The sequence below is a fragment of the Malus domestica genome, chromosome 06 (assembly GCF_042453785.1).
Source record: "Malus domestica chromosome 06, GDT2T_hap1".
NCBI classification, from domain to species: Eukaryota; Viridiplantae; Streptophyta; class Magnoliopsida; order Rosales; family Rosaceae; genus Malus; species Malus domestica.
The window spans coordinates 11906746-11920222 of record NC_091666.1 but is presented as its reverse complement, the minus strand read 5'-3'; the positions used below and the strand labels follow the sequence as shown (position 1 = coordinate 11920222).

At 38.3% G+C, this 13477-nt stretch overlaps 2 long non-coding RNA genes across 3 annotated transcripts; both read right to left on the bottom strand.

Moving 5' to 3' along the window:
• Window positions 1-598: 598 nt before the first annotated feature.
• LOC139197008 (uncharacterized) lies at window positions 599-10453 on the bottom strand. 2 transcript variants are annotated; one of them, XR_011581968.1, is made up of 5 exons: window positions 6250-10453; window positions 6007-6166; window positions 5833-5901; window positions 5144-5202; window positions 599-851 (listed from the first exon to the last, which is right to left on the bottom strand). It is a non-coding gene; the product is annotated as an uncharacterized lncRNA (long non-coding RNA). The 2 variants fall into 2 exon arrangements; XR_011581967.1 differs by lacking the exon at window positions 599-851 and adding an exon at window positions 4086-4151.
• Window positions 10454-10583: 130 nt separating this feature from the next.
• On the bottom strand, window positions 10584-13158 carry LOC139197007 (uncharacterized). The gene is made up of 5 exons (XR_011581966.1): window positions 12938-13158; window positions 12695-12854; window positions 12521-12589; window positions 11832-11890; window positions 10584-10839 (listed from the first exon to the last, which is right to left on the bottom strand). It is a non-coding gene; the product is annotated as an uncharacterized lncRNA (long non-coding RNA).
• Between the last annotated feature and the right edge of the window lie 319 nt (window positions 13159-13477).

Sequence of the window (13477 nt, the reverse complement as noted above, 5' to 3'; positions counted from 1 at the left end):
GCGTCGCATTTTTCTTTCATTTATAGCATAGCCTAGGTCACTTATGTCAAAATAAAATACATATTTTGCAAATATATGCGACAAACCAATTCATATTCCCTGTTCATAATCAAAATTACAATTCCCTATTTATAATATAGAATTACAATTCATGTCAAGTATAAGGTAATGCTTCGGTTAATTCAATTTTCATTACTAAACTATGTGTACGTTTCACATACTCACATAAAAATCCCTAAAAAATCTAAATCTTGGTGTCCCATCTCAGCTTAATGGCAGTTAATCATGAAGGGCACCAACGCCTCTATGCATATTGAGATGCTAACAAAAGAGAAATCCAAGACACTAGGAGCTAACCAAAAACTTCTACCATATGCTTGATAGACATTGTAATATAAATCAATCTTCATCTGTATCAAGGTCTTCCATTTCAGCAATATGCACCCTCGACATCTGAAAGATCATCATCAGCACCTATAATGTTGTTGATGCCTTGCCCATTCTTTGCTAAAAGAGCATTCACTTGTAATATTATAATGTATATCATTTTTATTTTTCACTCTTAATTTATTCTCCTTTTCCAAGTTGAGAAAACTAGTTGATAGAATCTTTATTTGATCTTTTATCTCTGTTAACTCAGTACACTTGAAGGCATTGAAGAAACATAACTAGATGTATCCATACAAGGAAAAGCACCTACACCATTAACAGATTTTCCCTTCCTCCTAAGGTTCTCAGCCATGATGCCAAACTCATGATCCAATGAAACTTGTAGAGAATCTGATGGGGTACCACCTGGTGCTTCTTGAATCAATTTCTCCATAACTTCATCCTTCTTTTTTCATCTTATCCTTACATAACAAATAGCACCAAGAATACTAAAACAATGAATTTAATATTTATCAATTGCTAAATAAATAAAAATAAACAATAGAAATATGTAAAAAAAATCAACTTCTTTTGGTGGTTTTGCTTTCTAGGGGAAAAGATGGAGTGTTAATTGCTCAATGGCTGAAAAGAAACCAAATTGTAAACATTGTTCAATTGAAAATTTGTCATACCTTTTTATTACCCCTTTTAAAACTTCAAGAAAACACATTTAAACCATATGTTAATATCGTCTGTTATAACTTGCAAAGATCAAAGCCTTACAAATGTACTTTTGGTCTTGAATTCTTCCCAAATACGAGAAAGAAGGTGATTTGCTTCTTTTGACCTAAATCTTGAGGGAGGATTCGCCATCTAGCATGGCTTAAAGTGTTGATTTGAATTACATTTCCTTTGATTTTATATTGTAATGCAAACAATGGAGGCCTTTGTTGTGACAGCCCGTCCTTGATTTCAAGAATTTTAAAGTTTTAATAAAGGATTTTACAAAAATGCCCTTTGAGGCACGAGTATTATTTGAGGTTAATCGTTGTGTCATGCCATCTAAGATTTGTTTTCTTGACATATCCTCATAGTATTTGTCACTACGGACGTGTGAGCACTGACGGTGCGTGATTTCGAGTTATATCAAAAAAGTTATTAACATTTGAAATTTGGGATTTTAAGGAATTATAATTTTTAGTAAAATCTAGAATTTCTTTTATGAAAATGGACGGCCCATATTTAATGAAGAATTAAATGGATGGTTGGGATGAGAGAAAGAAGGTTTTGTGTGTGTGTGTGTGTGAGAGGAAGAAGAAACAGAGGAAAGGGATTGGGCAGAAATGCCCAATCGGGAAAAGAGGGAAGAAGGGATCAGGAGGGACTGAGAGAGAGAGTTCAGCGAATGGAGAGAAGAGAGAGAGAGAAGCAGGCCAATTGGAACAGAGGACAGGAGGAAAGGAGGGAGAGAGTGGCGCGGGGGATCGGCCGGATCCCCTTGGCCCATTTTTGACCCAGTCGGCATCCATCCCTTTTTTCGACGATTTTCACCCGTTTTTCCAGCGAATTGCTTCAAGAAACTTCATGGGAAACACTCTAGGAGCCTTCCTCTATCCATTCCATCTAAAAATTGGAGAGATTTGGCTTTGAAAATGGAGAAAACCGCAAGAAAGGGGTGCCGCGGCTTTGGCTTCGAATCACCCAATCCCGAAGCAATTTCTTCCAATTGCCACCACCCATAGCTTCCTCTTGAGGCCTAGAACAAAGCCCAAGCATTGGTTGGGACGGTGGAGTCGATTTGAAGACGAATTGGAACTCACCCAATTCTAGGGTTCCACACGGATTTTGGTGAATTTGAAGTGTTTCCGGGCCAAATTGGCCTTGGCCTCAGGTATAAAGTTTACTCTACTCATTGAGATCTTCAATTCTGTATTTGTTGAGAATTTTTGGAAATAGTTGGATTTTCTGGCGAGCCGGGGCGGCCAACTGCCACCCGCGGCGGCCCATGCGGCGGCGCGTGGCCAATGGCCCGCCAATGTCATTCTTAGCATGTGTTTAATTTTCTAGGTTCAGTTTGGATAATTGATGGACGTAAATTGAGTAATTGAACCTAAGTTCGTTAGGATTCGTGGTTAGGTCAAAAGGTGAATCGACGATCCAACTGTCGGATAGTCACCAAACATTGACACTTTGTAACACGTAATATTTGAGGATTATAGGAACTTACGGATTGGGAATCCGATTTACGGATCTTTTGGAATTGGAGTTGTAAGTTCATAAAATAGAATGTTAACCGTCACTTGGTTTTGGAAATTGACGAAGATCCGACCGTTGGATTGTAATGAAATTTTAGGATGTTGTCCTAGAGGTATATTGTGGACCTCTGGAAGTTATGGATTTGAAATCTGAGTGCAGATCTTCCGGATCGAACTACGTAGTGACGTGTTTTATATAAGTTATATATATTCTATCGATATGATTTCTGAGGTTGGATTTGATTATTTTTCTAGGCGCCGATCGTCATGACACCTTGATGTGTTGCGCTAGGGAGTTGTTGGGCGAACTCCAGGTGAGTGGGCAATATTTTATGTATTTACCTATATACTATCGATTTTTCCCAGAAATTGAATTTAAATGAAGTATGTTTTAAAATGTCATGCATGCATATCATGAGATATATGAATTGATAATTGATGCATATATAATTGATGCATATATATATGTGAATTGGTGTTGTGGACGCACAGGTGAGTATCAGGTGAGTTTTATGTTATTCATGTGAATCATTGATCATGTGAATTTTGTTGAGAGCTCATAACCTGCACCCCTGGTGTTAGTGCTTATATTATTCACCGCACCGCACGCTCACCTTGGATCCAAGTAGGTGCATGTTGTACAGACGGATAGAGGGTTTTGACATGCTAGTCGTACAGACCACTAAAGGTGGTTCTGACTGGTAGGTGACCTTAGATTATGTGCACAGATGATTGATGAGAGAAGCACTAGAGCGCATTATTACACCATTCTTGTCGTACAAACTACTTCAGGTAGTTCCGACTTATGTGCAGAGTAGCGCCGTACAGGTCACCGTGGTGACTCCGGTTGGATTGGATATTGAGCTATAGAATTAACCGTACAGGACCAATTGCAGGGTCTCCGGTTGATTCCTTATTTCACCTGTTATATTGATGCATCCATATTCTGTTTTTGGCATTATGGCATGGCATACTTTCTGGTTTTGATAAAGATTGATGATTTGAGATATTTGAAGGTATATGCTATTATGTTATTTTCTGGGAAAGTATACAGGTTTTACAACGAGGGGTTAGAAATGTTTTAAATGAAATGTTTTCGAAAAACTTTGTTTTACTGACCCACTCAATTTTGTTTTGCGCCCCTCCAGGTTCTAGATAGCAGAGCTTTGGTGGCCACGAGGAATCCAACGGTGTTTTGACAGAATTCACAAAAGTAGGACTCACCCTCAGGTGTTTCATCTTAATAATTGTATTTTTCAAGCTTCCGAACTGTGTAAATGGTTACGTCACTCTCACGTGACGGCCAGCATGCCCTCCTTCAGGATGGGGTGTGTCATTTGTTGACACACCCCGTCCCGAAGGAGGGCATGCTGGCCGTCACGTGAGAGTGACGTAACCATTTGCACAGTACGGAAGCTTTAAGATACAATTTAAATTGATACACCCGAAGGTGAGTCCTAATTTTGTCCAATCTGTCAGAACACCGTCGAATTCCTCGTAGTCACCACACCTTTGTGATTCCTGAACCTGGAGGGGCGCAAAACCAAAATTGAGTGGGTCAGTAAAACAATTCTTTTCCAAATCCAAACATTTCTCAAAACGTTGTAACCCCTCTCCGTAAAACCTGTATACTTTCCCAGAAATGTAAAATATAAATATACATATATATTCTCAAAACTTCATTTTTACTATCTCAACATTATCTCTTTATCAATCATGCCATGCCATGTCATCTCAACATTTCTCATATTAATTATGCCATGCCACATCATCTCAACAGTAATAAGGTATGAATGCATCAACATAATCATATCAGGTGCAAGAAAGTAATCAACCGTAGGCCCTCTAATAGCCCTATACGGTTGAACCTAGAGCTCAAAATCTATCATTATCACTCTACCGGAGTCACCTCTGTGACCCGTCCGGCCTTCTGCACACAAGTTACGCTCTAGTGCTTCTCATAAATCATCTGTGCACATAATCTAAGGTCACCCACCAGTCGGAATCTCACTAACACTCTCGCGACTGGTCTGTCGTACCCACTCCGCGTGGACTGTACGACTAGCATCTACTTGGATCCAAGGCGAGCGTGCGATGCGGTGAATACTATAAGCACTAAACCATGGTGCAGGATTTGAGCTCAATATATATCATCATCATCATAACAGTAATTAAATACTCATCTGTGCGTCCACCGCACCATTTCATACATATGCATCATAAATCAATTCTTACCTGTGCGTCCACCGCACCAATTCATACATATGCATCATAAATCAATTCTTACATGTGCGTCCACCGCACCAATTCATACATATGCATCATATATTAATTCATGCATGGCATTTCAACTCACATTTCTATATACTTTTCATATCAATTCTATGCATGGTATTTCACTTCCCGTTTTTCCACATAACTCATATGCATTTCATTTTAAACATATTTTCATGCATTTTCAATTTCTGGGAAAACGTTAAGTATATATATATATACGGAAAACAAAACTGCCCACTCACCTGGAGTTCATCCAACAACTCCCTAGCACCACACATCAAGGCGTCACGACGATCGCCGCCTAGAATAGTAATCAAATCCAACCTCAGAATTCATATCGATAGAATATTTAACTTATATAAAATACGTCACTACGTAGTTCGATCTGGAAGATCTGCCACTCAGATTTTAAATCCATAACTTCCAGAGGTCCACAATATATCTCTAGGATAACATTTTATATTATGGACTTACAATTCCAATTCCGGAAGATCCGTAACTCGGATTCCCAATCCGTAAGTTCCAATAATCCTCAAATATTACGTACTATAACGTATCAAAGTTTGGTGATGATCCAACGGTCGGATCATCAATTCACATTTTCACCTAAATGTGAAAACTATAAAACGTTATTTGAACACCTAACCAACAATCTTCAATAACTTTCTCATACGGTGTTCAATTTAGGTATATGAATATACCACAGTGATCTACTCGACGTCACGGACGTCGACATATTTTTAAAATAATTTTATTTTTATTTTTTATTTTTACTGTAGCACCTTCTTCTTCCTTGGGTCGCCGGACTGGTTTTTCCGGCGGCCGTTTTCTGAACAGTTTTTCAAATTGCCATAACTTTGTCATTTCTCAACGAAATCAAGTGATTCAAAAACGAAAGTTGTAGCCCTTGAAGAGACAAAGAGAATGGTACCTTGCAAAACACCTAGTTCGCCGTGGTTTGGCCGGAAACTGCCTCGAAAGCCTCGGAGGTCGCCGGAAACTGGGTATTTTTCAAATGAGTATAACTTCTTCAATACTCAACGAAATTGAGTGAAACAAAAAGGAAAGTTGTAGTACTTGACGAGACGAAGAGATTGATACCTACCTCGACTCCTAACTCGCCAGGGATTCGCCGGAAAAAGCTTCGAAAGCTCCGGCCAAACTTTGAACTTGTCGATCTCCGTGTTCTTACGTCCAAAAACTTCCAACGAAGCACTCCGAGCTTCCTTGGGACCTCACTAAGCTCACTATGAGCTTGGATTGTCCTAAAAATCAACCAATTCAAATCTCATGAACAGTACACTTTCATGGGGAGTTTAGAATCTAGGTTTTCCGAAGTAAAACTTACCTGAAATGGATACCAACGTGATCGTGAAGTCCTCAGGATTCCAATGGTGGTCTCAAACTTGACGTTGGTATAGATTTAGGGTGGTTTTGGTGGTGGTCCGTGTGAGTTCGAAGGAGAGAGACAGAGAGAGTGAGAAATCGTGAAGGAGGAGAGAGAAAGACAGTGAACGGGAAATGAGGAGGGTTTTGAGGGATATGGGGATCCCACGTGGTCCTTATTCCAATCTCCAAACACCAAACTTTAACATTTTAACCTAAAAATCTAAGTTCCATCCTTATTAAATTCCATTTTATTTTCAAACTTAGGAACCTAGATAATTAGCAACCTGAGCTTCACAAATTTAGTATTTCTTAAGGGCAATTTCGTCCATTCACAGCCACGAATATAATAATTTGGAACGGGCTGTGACAATCTTCCCTCCTTATAGAATTTCGTCCCCGAAATTCCAGTAACCAACCAATTCATCAACACTTATACCAACCTCGGTAAGTTTCTTTCATCCGATTCTTTTTCTCCCACGTAATTTTCTTCCACTGAATGATTCCTTCACAAAACGTTTACCATTTACTCTATCTTAACTCTCAGAACCTTCTTTTTCCAATCCAAATTCTACTTTTCTAAGGTGAACACTTCTAAAATATAAAACCATTTACCTTATATACTCGATTAGTGGCATATCCATCTGTTGATGTCTTTTGTCATTCCTGGTTACTTTTAGGTTAACTTAATCACCTGAATACTTTGAGGAGACTCATCCATAGTCTCAGGGTCTACTAAAACTCTTTCTCGATCGAATCTTTCTCTACCCAGAAATATTCCATTCACAAGTCAACAAAACACACACATGACACACTTCATGAACCTTATGGCTTCACTTCGGAAACTGCGCAACCAACATACTTAAGAAACTTAGCAGTTCCGTAATCCAATTCTCTTTCCATTTCCGTTTCGAAATAGAAAATAGCTGTCTCAATCCAAAGGTTTATTTCTTTCTGCCTCAATCTGCTGACCAATAAAAATGTCAAATGGTATGATAAACCTTATTACTTTCGGAATATTGCAGAAGTTGAACAGTGAACTTCGTCCAATATTTGCTTGCTTCAAATCCTCAGCATTAGGCACATACTTTTTGTTTTCTTGTATCCACATACCATTTGAGTCTCGAGTACGACCTTACCAAAAGGCCTAACTTGAAACTTAGCAAGTATAACTTCTTCTCGATCTTTCATTCTTAACTTTACTTTAGTTGATTTCCAATCCACAAGAAGATAATCTTGGCAAGCGTACTAGATATTAGTTCTTACTGCAGTCTTCTTATCAAGTGCTTCAGCTAGAACAAACTTTACGATCACCCTGATCGTACAATCATGTTCATTAAGCAATACAATTCACTTTCGCTGCCTCATATCAAAATCCTTCCAAGTAATGGATATTGAAGACTCTTTTGATTTGTAAAATCTTGCATTCTCACTAAAATATAATGTCTCCATAACTTCACAGCAAGGATGGTAATCGTGACTTCCAAATCACTAGTAGGGTAATTCATCTCATGAGATTCCATTTGTCGTGAAACGTATGCAATCACCCTAACATTTGCATTAGTACATATCCAAGAACATTTAATGTAACATCACCATATACCGATAATTATCGCTATCTTCTGGGAATATTAAAATACGTGCATGAGTGAGGAAATACTTCAGTTGTTGAATCCTTTGCTTACAATTCCTTCCCACTCATACATAACCTCTTTTCTCATCAGTCTCGTTAATGACAAAGCAATGACTAAAAATTCTTTCACAACCATCCAAAATAGCCTGGTAAGCTAAGAAATTCCAAATCTCAATTACGACTCGTGGTTGTTCCAAATTCTCAATTTCTGCTATCCTTTAAGGATTCACTTGAATACCTTAAGCAGACATAACAAATTTTAGAATGCCACTTGATCCATTTAACTTTAGCTTTTGCTAAACTTAGCATACAACTAACGTTCTCTCAATCTTTGCTTCATTGACTTAATACGTTTACATACTCTGCTCTGGCTCAGAATATGCCAGAATATCTTCAATGGAAATGATATCAATTTATCAAGGCATTATTGGAATACTTCATCCAATAACTCATAAAACAGCATGAGTATCCATATAGCATCACCAAACTTCATAAAAACTATAACAAGTCCAGAAAACCATCTTATGATCAACGTCACTTATAATATTCAATTGGTAGTAACCAGATCTCAATTCAATCTTTGAATCTTCGCAATTACTTTTGAGTTGGTTAAATAAACATCAGTACATCACCATGGATAACGGTTCTCAATCGTTACCCGACTCCATTATCTATAATCAAGGAATAGTCTTTAAAGTCCATTTTCTTTCTCACCCACAAACTGGTGCTCCTCAACAGTGTTGTACTAGGTTGAATAAAACTTTTATCAACCAATTCTCTCAACTGAATTTCCAATTCCCTTAACTCATCATGAACCAATCTTTAACATAAATTTATACCTGGCAACAAATCAATAATGAACCTCATATCTCTGCCTGAAGACAATCCAGGTATACTTTCAGAGAAGACATCAAGAAAAGTCTAACTCTTTCGACATTATTCACACTACTCCAAACAACATCATTTAGCACCACATGAGCTAAGTATTTTTGACAGCCTTTCGAAAACAATCTCTTTGCTCTCACAGCATAAATAATGGCTGAACTCAATCCACTTTGCATACTTACAAAAGTAATCTCTGTTCATCCAGATCGATGGAAAGTACTGGTTTCCCATAACATTTCGTCTTGTCACAATTATAACCAACCAATCTAATGGAACAGAATTAACTGATACAATATATATTCTATTATTATTAAGCATTCCAAATAAGTACAATACTAACATAAAATAATCTACCGGGTTGCTTGCTTAACGAATCCACGAATGAGTTATTAATATTACGGTCTGCAGCCCGCAATACTGATAAATCATCGTTGTCTCGATAAGTAGGCAACCACTCACAAAGATATAACATTACTATTTTGTCACTCAATGCAAAATACATACACTCGTCTCAACTACATTTATTTACCACTCTCTAGGTAATATCATACATAATAAGAAATATATCAGCCGAAGTCAACTAGAATGACCAATACGGTTGATTCAACTCTTATCTCAATAATACGTCGGCCGGATCCACTCCGCGTGGTCGGCACGGCCGAGCCTATAACTCACCAATTTCTCATGTGTCAGTCAAATCCATTTCTCATGGTCCGTAAGGCTGAACATATAACTCATCAAATATCTCTGTACTCACGGTCAATCCGACCAAACTACTAAATCCATAACTCTGCTGAATCGACACTATGATTTCATGGAAAATTGTTGAGTACAACTGATTCTAGGGACGATTCACAACTCTGTGTCCCTTCTGTTCACATAAACACATTCATTAATTTCACATTTCCCAAAGTGTTAATTTTGTACCTGCTGCACAAAGTACATTTCCTTTACTCGAGACACCTTGTCTCAAATATCTGAGATTACCAGTATATCCATCACTTTTACTCTGACCAGCGACATTAAAACCTCAGCTGGAAGAATTAACTCTAGCTTCACTTCTTTCGAAGCTCTGAATCCTTCGATATTCTTGATATGACGAATCATTAACTTTATTGTCTTCTTTTAATTCCCATTCTTTTCTTATTCTTCTTTATTCTCGTTGCTCATGTTCTCAGAGTCCTCAAGGCTCAACAACATCTAGCATACTCCTGATAAGAACTACAATGGATAGTGGTCACCCAAAATACCACTTCCCTTTTTGCCACCCAGCTTAAAACAACATAACACCTCCACCAAATTAACAACAATATCTGGATGGAACGAGGCAAGTCTGAAAACTTTCTATAATATCCCTCGATCATCACCTTCCTTGTCTCATATTTGTAAACTCTTGTTTACTACCATCAATAAATGCCGGAGGGATAAACTTTTCCTTAAAAAATTTTAAATCGGCTGATTCCTCTGGTGACAACAATTAACATTCCTGTTTCCACCAGGATGCAAATTCATACCCAAAACCAGGTAGTCGTCTCGACCCACCTGTCAGAAGGAAATTTCCTTTGACTTGCATAATATGAAACATCTTTTCCAATTGGTTAAACCGTCACTCCGCTCCCTCAGGTTCATCATTTCATAAGGTGATTCAAATTCAACTCATAACCCGTCTTAAAATGTCCATTTTGATAATATACTGAATCACCATAATCATAGTTTCCCCCAAACCGCTAAATCAGGGAGACTAAATTCCTCTAACTACGTGGTTTGCTACGAGGCGGTGTAGTTCTGACAGAATTCACTATAAACTTCTCAAGATGTCCAAGATTGCAACCATGCTCTGATACCAACTGACACACCCCGTCCCGAAGGAGGGCATGCTGGCCGTCACGTGAGAGTGACGTAACCATTTGCACAGTACGGAAGCTTTAAGATACAATTTAAATTGATACACCCGAAGGTGAGTCCTAATTTTGTCCAATCTGTCAGAACACCGTCGAATTCCTCGTAGTCACCACACCTTTGTGATTCCTGAACCTGGAGGGGCGCAAAACCAAAATTGAGTGGGTCAGTAAAACAATTCTTTTCCAAATCCAAACATTTCTCAAAACGTTGTAACCCCTCTCCGTAAAACCTGTATACTTTCCCAGAAATGTAAAATATAAATATACATATATATTCTCAAAACTTCATTTTTACTATCTCAACATTATCTCTTTATCAATCATGCCATGCCATGTCATCTCAACATTTCTCATATTAATTATGCCATGCCACATCATCTCAACAGTAATAAGGTATGAATGCATCAACATAATCATATCAGGTGCAAGAAAGTAATCAACCGTAGGCCCTCTAATAGCCCTATACGGTTGAACCTAGAGCTCAAAATCTATCATTATCACTCTACCGGAGTCACCTCTGTGACCCGTCCGGCCTTCTGCACACAAGTTACGCTCTAGTGCTTCTCATAAATCATCTGTGCACATAATCTAAGGTCACCCACCAGTCGGAATCTCACTAACACTCTCGCGACTGGTCTGTCGTACCCACTCCGCGTGGACTGTACGACTAGCATCTACTTGGATCCAAGGCGAGCGTGCGATGCGGTGAATACTATAAGCACTAAACCATGGTGCAGGATTTGAGCTCAATATATATCATCATCATCATAACAGTAATTAAATACTCATCTGTGCGTCCACCGCACCATTTCATACATATGCATCATAAATCAATTCTTACCTGTGCGTCCACCGCACCAATTCATACATATGCATCATAAATCAATTCTTACATGTGCGTCCACCGCACCAATTCATACATATGCATCATATATTAATTCATGCATGGCATTTCAACTCACATTTCTATATACTTTTCATATCAATTCTATGCATGGTATTTCACTTCCCGTTTTTCCACATAACTCATATGCATTTCATTTTAAACATATTTTCATGCATTTTCAATTTCTGGGAAAACGTTAAGTATATATATATATACGGAAAACAAAACTGCCCACTCACCTGGAGTTCATCCAACAACTCCCTAGCACCACACATCAAGGCGTCACGACGATCGCCGCCTAGAATAGTAATCAAATCCAACCTCAGAATTCATATCGATAGAATATTTAACTTATATAAAATACGTCACTACGTAGTTCGATCTGGAAGATCTGCCACTCAGATTTTAAATCCATAACTTCCAGAGGTCCACAATATATCTCTAGGATAACATTTTATATTATGGACTTACAATTCCAATTCCGGAAGATCCGTAACTCGGATTCCCAATCCGTAAGTTCCAATAATCCTCAAATATTACGTACTATAACGTATCAAAGTTTGGTGATGATCCAACGGTCGGATCATCAATTCACATTTTCACCTAAATGTGAAAACTATAAAACGTTATTTGAACACCTAACCAACAATCTTCAATAACTTTCTCATACGGTGTTCAATTTAGGTATATGAATATACCACAGTGATCTACTCGACGTCACGGACGTCGACATATTTTTAAAATAATTTTATTTTTATTTTTTATTTTTACTGTAGCACCTTCTTCTTCCTTGGGTCGCCGGACTGGTTTTTCCGGCGGCCGTTTTCTGAACAGTTTTTCAAATTGCCATAACTTTGTCATTTCTCAACGAAATCAAGTGATTCAAAAACGAAAGTTGTAGCCCTTGAAGAGACAAAGAGAATGGTACCTTGCAAAACACCTAGTTCGCCGTGGTTTGGCCGGAAACTGCCTCGAAAGCCTCGGAGGTCGCCGGAAACTGGGTATTTTTCAAATGAGTATAACTTCTTCAATACTCAACGAAATTGAGTGAAACAAAAAGGAAAGTTGTAGTACTTGACGAGACGAAGAGATTGATACCTACCTCGACTCCTAACTCGCCAGGGATTCGCCGGAAAAAGCTTCGAAAGCTCCGGCCAAACTTTGAACTTGTCGATCTCCGTGTTCTTACGTCCAAAAACTTCCAACGAAGCACTCCGAGCTTCCTTGGGACCTCACTAAGCTCACTATGAGCTTGGATTGTCCTAAAAATCAACCAATTCAAATCTCATGAACAGTACACTTTCATGGGGAGTTTAGAATCTAGGTTTTCCGAAGTAAAACTTACCTGAAATGGATACCAACGTGATCGTGAAGTCCTCAGGATTCCAATGGTGGTCTCAAACTTGACGTTGGTATAGATTTAGGGTGGTTTTGGTGGTGGTCCGTGTGAGTTCGAAGGAGAGAGACAGAGAGAGTGAGAAATCGTGAAGGAGGAGAGAGAAAGACAGTGAACGGGAAATGAGGAGGGTTTTGAGGGATATGGGGATCCCACGTGGTCCTTATTCCAATCTCCAAACACCAAACTTTAACATTTTAACCTAAAAATCTAAGTTCCATCCTTATTAAATTCCATTTTATTTTCAAACTTAGGAACCTAGATAATTAGCAACCTGAGCTTCACAAATTTAGTATTTCTTAAGGGCAATTTCGTCCATTCACAGCCACGAATATAATAATTTGGAACGGGCTGTGACATTTGTCTCATTGAAAATAGAGACTTGTCAAAAACACCAAACCTTCGAAAACATTATCCAAATATTTCAAGATTTTTACTTGTTTTTCTTGTGATTTTTTTTTCACTTGTTATGTATGATTTTAGTCATGA